The sequence below is a fragment of the Aptenodytes patagonicus genome, chromosome 9 (assembly GCF_965638725.1).
Source record: "Aptenodytes patagonicus chromosome 9, bAptPat1.pri.cur, whole genome shotgun sequence".
NCBI classification, from domain to species: Eukaryota; Metazoa; Chordata; class Aves; order Sphenisciformes; family Spheniscidae; genus Aptenodytes; species Aptenodytes patagonicus.
Genome location: NC_134957.1, coordinates 6,584,537 through 6,591,030, shown reverse-complemented (window position 1 = coordinate 6,591,030; position 6,494 = coordinate 6,584,537). Strand labels below are relative to the sequence as shown.

Below are 6,494 nucleotides of genomic sequence, written 5' to 3'. Positions count from 1 at the left end.
ATCAGAAGACTAAAAGCAAGAAAACTCGTAGGTTGAGATAAGAACAGTTTAATAATTGAAATAAAGTAAAATAGTAATAGTAGTAGTAATAATAATAATAGAAGAAGAATATACAAAGGAAGTGATGCACAGTGCAATTGCTCACCACCCACTGACCGATGCCCAGCCAGTCCCCGAGCAGCGGCCCCCCCGGCCAGCTTTCCCCAGTTTCTATACTGAGCATGACGTCACATGGTATGGAATGTCCCTTTGGCCAGTTTGGGGCAGCTGTCCTGGCTGTGCCCCCTCCCGGCTTCTTGTGCATCTCCAGCCTTCTCAGTCAGTAGAGCACGGGAAGCTGAAAAGTCCTTGACTAGTGTAAGCACTGCTGAGCAACAACTAAAACATCCGTGTGTTATCAACATTGTTCTCATCCTAAATCCAAAACACAGCACTGTACCAGCTGCTAGGAAGGAAATTAACTCTATCCCTGCCAAAACCAAGACAATAACAAAAACTATACTAAAAGATCTTGTATCATTGTTACTGTAGAAATTAGACCTACTCTTAGTAGGTCTAATTTCTGGATTAGATTTCATAGGTTAAAATAATCTTATAATCACCTCTGCATCCATAAACACACACAAGGAAAATATAGTACATCATTTCATTTCAAATGACAAGATCTGTCCAGTTTTTCATATTCTTGTGCTCAAAGTCAAGGGTAAACCTATCTTCTCACTTCATGGGCAATGGATGATCCTCTTAAATTTCTGTAATTATACTTAGTGAACTTGTGAATTTCTGTTTCTTCAGTCTATATATTTCTAATCATTCACTTCAAAGTCCAAAAGTCACCCTTCTCAGTACTACCATTAAATAACTACAGGGGGCTTAGGTAACATTTAGGACTATAATAAAATGGAGGGGGAAAAAAGTAAAGTCAATAGGAAATACACACACAAGATAAATCAATACTGTTAGCTACACATAATCGTAATTTTGGTCACCTGTAGAAAGAGTTATCAACATATTAAGCAACCATCCCCTTTAACTGAATTTTGTATTGCATGACTCCTTTAATCTCTGTTGGGTAATTAACTGATCAGTTGCACTGCAGCACCCAAAGAACTACCTAAATTTTAATGTAAAGTGTTGCAAAGCTCACTTGAGCCTCCAATGGGCAAATATATGCGTACACAAGCAGCAAAACAATGTGGGAGGGGAGAATCAGTATTGAAGAAACTAAAATTAGTTCTGCTATATGGCTATGTCATGTTCAAATGATATATTTAATTAAATTTCACTGAGTCAATACATCTTTTATCATGAAGTCTGCATAGAGTCTCAGCTGTAAAATACAGAAGTTTTGTAAGTCTTTTGAAAACAAATTAGTATTAAATTCAAAATTAATTGAAGTCCTAAGGCCCTAAAATCCCTCTTAGGTGCAAGGTATGAAGCACCTACCAAGGGTTTGAAGGAGAAAACAAACAAAACCCTACAGAACAACACACACAAAACAAACAGACACTTTCTGGTTCCCCAAAAGTAAAGATACAGAGAAAAAAATAAATTTTACTTCAGACCGAACATATCTCCCCCCCCCCCCATTCCTTTACGATGTGTTTTGGAAACACACATTCAACACAACTTTTTCCTGACTTAAAATGAAAGGAAAAAAAAAATCAAGAAAAAGGTATGAAAATAAAAGGAACAGTTTAAGATTTTTAAAAAGGGGAAGAAATTAATCTATACTATTTTAGGCATCAGATCACAGAACATTTCTGGAAGTCTACACTTTCATTCCATTTTCTGGAAGTTCCCTGTTTTACCTCAGAAAAGTCTTCTTAGTCTCTCCTATTGGAACTGTTGTACTTTGTATAAATATTTTAAAAAAACCCTCTGAAATAAGGAGGAAATACCAGACAACCTTCTACACAAGGGTCTTCAAAGATAGTCTGAGGTGGTGTTCCTGTTTGTTTACTTTTGTTATGCAGTCTAAAGATTACCAGTCCAGTCTAGCCAGTTGGTGTCAAAAATTAACTAACTGAAGTCTGCCATCTTCCAAAGCAGTCACCCAGCTTAAAGCTTTCTAAGGTGGGTTATCTTCAGTTCTTCTCAGAAGAATTGTGCTACTTGATATGAAATACATAAATATTCATTGAGCCAGAGAGACTAGAAAATTTGTTTAGGATTGCTTGTTAAAATGCTTGTCCAGTCCCTTTCAATTCAAGTTTGATCAACAAGTGTCTAGTTTATTTCTGCTAATGAGTAACTAAACAATTAATGCTCAAGTATATTAAAATGTGAAATAACAACCAGAGAGAGGGCAAAATACCCCAGGCAGACAGCAGTGCAAGGATATTGTATATTCTACTGATAGCAGGAGACAGGTTTTCAGCCATTAGGGCAAAGCGACAGAAATCTAATTAAGGTATCTGAAACACATTTGATGTAAATCTGTTTACCCAAAACTGTCTTTTGGGTGGTCTAATTAGTATTACTTTATATGCCTAGTTGTTATAGATGACACTGTGAACTGATTCTGAGGACCTTACAGAGCCATTCCTTGAATGGCATCTTATTCTGGAAAAATCAGAGGTGAAGTGCATCAAAGAATATCAGCTCTAAAACATATGTAAGTAATATTAAATCTTTAAATATTAATTCCCCTTCTGCTCTCAAATTCTTATTCTAAGATGGCTTCGCTTTCATAACTTTAGATAAGCCAATTCACAATTTATTTTTTTTTAGGAGGACAAATGCAGTTTTACTTTGAAAGTAATGGCTGGGTCTCCAGATATGGAGGTTTCCATTTTCTTCACGACCCTAACTCTGCTAGGAATAGCTTAGTATTTCTTTATGGGTCCTTGCAAGGGAAAAAAGTAATTAAAATCTCTAAATACTGATTCATTTGTAGAAATAGCCTCTATGGCTCTCATGGAATCACAAGGATACAGTACAGCATAAGTAAACAATCTCTACCAACACAGCCGAACAATTTGCTGCTCATTCTCTTTATAACACAAATGTCTGCAGATTCATTCAGTTTGTGTCAAGCTGACACCAGATCTGGCTATCTATACTACTGTTTCCAGCCTTTTCTTCCCCATCCTTGCCTCCTGGTCTTTTATCTTCCATGTATTTATCTGCTTACATTATTCTGTTGCTATGACAGCATGAAAATACCACCATTACCATAAATTAGTATCTGAAGAGACTGAAACCAGTGTTTGTCACTTCTTAACAACTGTGGCCTCTCAGTTACTATTCTTAAGGAAGATGCAAATGCTCTGTTGTGATCTTTTATTTTTGTTTCCTTTGCTGAAGCATGTGCTTTTTAGTTGCAAATAATCTGAACCTATAGATTAGTGCATTTGTATAACAACAACTATCTCAGCTTTTAATAGGAATAGTAAACTCTTTATCGGTACTCAAAGGAGCATATCACTCAGTATCAGATTGTGCCCCATGAAAAGAAGTATTCCACTTCATGAACAAGTCCAGAGAAGTTAATGTTGACCCAGACTAGTTTTCCACTCTACCTACTAAAAAATAGTCTCTTTAACACCAATATCTTACTTTTTTTTAAAAGCAAACTTCAAAATTACCTATGACTAAGTGACACAGGTGAGTAAACAAATCCAGAATTTTAAGAACAATATTCACCACCATTATAACTGCGACCAGGAAATTCACAAACAGTGAGTTTTGTCCCTGACAACTGAGAAGTTTAGAAGTGTACTTTATAATTTAGACTCTCTTGCTCAACAGGCTTGCTTTCTCTCATTTGTTTGCTCACAGATTTACCAACTCACATGGGCTTTTCTTCATAAGCTGCACCCAGCATCAACACCCAGCATTGTCTCTTCTGCTTTGTTTTTAATCACCTTTCCCAATAAATTAACTAATAAAGATACACATCACCACCAAGTAAATAGGGACCTGAAAATAAACTGCACTATTCTAGCAATCTGAAAATTTAACAAGAGACCAATAAGTAGTGGATAAGATTAAATTAATGAGACTATCAGCAGGGTAGATCCTGTACTGCCTTTGTATGTCTTCTGAAGGCTGAAGTCTTCGTGAATGCAAGTAGACCCAAATTTGCAATGCCAGAAACATAGTGAATGGTGTTATGTTCTTTATAGAAGATAGAGATGTTCTTGCTATTATCTCTAAAATGCTGTAGCACTGTGCGTAGTTAATTATTTCATACCAGTACAAATCTGTTGGCCACTGGAAAGCAAAAACAGAAAAGAGTGTTTGTTTGACTTCAGCTATGTAAATGGTTTTCCAATGGGGTAGGTACACAAAAAACAGATCAGAATCACACCCATCGCTCAGACTGCTTTACTGTGTTGATCATATACAGCAACTTACGTTACCAAAAAGCACCTGAAATCGAGTGCTCATGAAGAGAATTACCAAAACTTTTATAAAAATTTCAGAAGATGAAATAGCTCTTGGAAGTAGTTAGTTTCAGGTTTGCCTTGTTTAACTGTAGCAAGTTTTTTTATCATCTAAGTTTTTACAAAAAACAACACAATGTAATACAGGTAAATTAATAAGACGTTTTCTGAAGTAACATCATCTTTTTTCCTAACATTTCTTTTTTTCAGCTAGGTAAGACACTCCAGCACTTACAAGAATAAAAAAAACCCCAGACTTATGGATATGACAAAGACGACTATGAAATAATAACGAGGTGTCTAAAATGACTTAACCTAAATCCTGTTTTCAAAGATGTTTTGTACTTAAAGCAGCCTGAGCACTACTGAAAGCCATTAAGATTATGGTTCCTCATGTTACGTCTATTCTAAGAACACCTCATCGATATAACAGCATCATCTGCTGCCCAAACTGTCACGCACTGGTACAGGATGGTCAGTGCATTTCCTACTCAGACATGAAGTACCTCACTGAAACTGCACTGCTGATACCATACCTGCATTTATCAGAGCATCAAGAGTCATGGTTTTTGATGACAGGAGTTCTGTAATAAGCCTACTGAGAAAAACAAGAACAGTAACTATACACAGCATAGACCTGATCTAAAACATACTCTTCACACTGCAGAAAACCAGTTTATCAGTGCTGGTAAGGTAATGAAAGAATCCGAAACACTGAGGCTGTAACAGGAGAGGAGGGGCTTATTAAGACATCATGCTGCCTGAAGCTTGATTAACTGGGGCTAAACTGCTTCCAGAACTTACCCTGTTTGGATTGGAAGCTGTTGCACATTACCATATAAATTTATCAGCTACTAAAAGGTAGTTTCACAGTCTGGATTTGAGAAGCTTGTAAATCCACTTTAGAGCTTACTAACATATCTTTGCCTTTACCTAGTCCTGTTCACTGGACTTTTGGGTAATCACACAATTTTCAACAAAAACTCAAAGAACTTGGAGGTGTCTTGTCTTGACCCTAGGACATCAATTCCTGCCAACAATCAGTCAACAGTTTTGCTTTAAGTTCCCTCATTTAGAGATGTTCATAGAAGTTTTTCACATGAAAATAAATAGGGCTGCACCCATTCCCAAAGCATGGACTATATATGAATAAACCCCAAATGCAAATATTTTTCCATGAGATTTATGAAAAACTAATCAAAGTCTGACTCAGCCTGAGCAACAGATCTACACATATACAAACATGTAACATTTGGGAACTAGCTATAACCATGTATTTTTACATTAAAAATACATAAGTGCCTGTTAGAGTCGTACAGCTTAAGCTTTAAAGTGATATTTTGTTTAATTTTTTCTGAGTCCCTGTCCTACTGTCAGATAATGGCTCTATTGCATACTTTTATTACTTGGGAAAAAACAGGATTCAGGTGGGGTGGAGGGGAACAGTAAGTAGATACAGACTCCCTAATGACTCAGCTTGTCATTTTTCCCTTGCCTCAGACAGTTACAACTGTGCTGTATTATCAAAAATTAAAACTTCAGGGAGCCTGAATGTCTGGTTCTAGTGACACAACACCTAGTCAATATCTATCTTTCCAATTTGCTAGCAGAGCTTGCATTTTACCTCAGCATTTAGTAGTTTCCGTGTTGAATTACATCTAAAGTATAAAAGGCCAAAGCAATGAGGCTTGCTTTGTAAAGCAGGCTTTGCATCTCTACAGTCCTTGATCCACACAGATCAATTAGACCATCAATAAATAGAATAACGTATTAATATTTCTTTTTTCATTAAAATACTTCTTGGTTTGGGGGAGAGGGAGAATTTCAGATGGCATTAAAAAAGCTTATGGTACTACAAAAAGGTCAATGCAGATGCATATGTAAAAAGGATACTTGATTGCCCAAAGTAAATTTAATCACAGTAACAGAAACATTAAAAGTTACCTGCACATTTCAGTTATGCATTACTGTTTTCATAAAGTACTAAAAGCCAAGGCAACGCACCCAGCTCATGGTTCCTCCCCTTCCCGGGGGAGCCGCAGTTCCACTGGCTGGTGGGAATGAGTGCCTTGCCAGCTTCACACTTCCAACACAAGGCAATAG

General features: G+C 36.7%; 1 long non-coding RNA gene across 1 annotated transcript; it reads left to right on the top strand.

The window, feature by feature from the left end:
* Nucleotides 1-2,350: 2,350 nt before the first annotated feature.
* LOC143164738 (uncharacterized) lies at nt 2,351-4,981 on the top strand. The gene is made up of 3 exons (XR_012996123.1): nt 2,351-2,413; nt 2,497-2,617; nt 4,602-4,981. It is a non-coding gene; the product is annotated as an uncharacterized LOC143164738 (long non-coding RNA).
* Nucleotides 4,982-6,494: the final 1,513 nt, after the last annotated feature.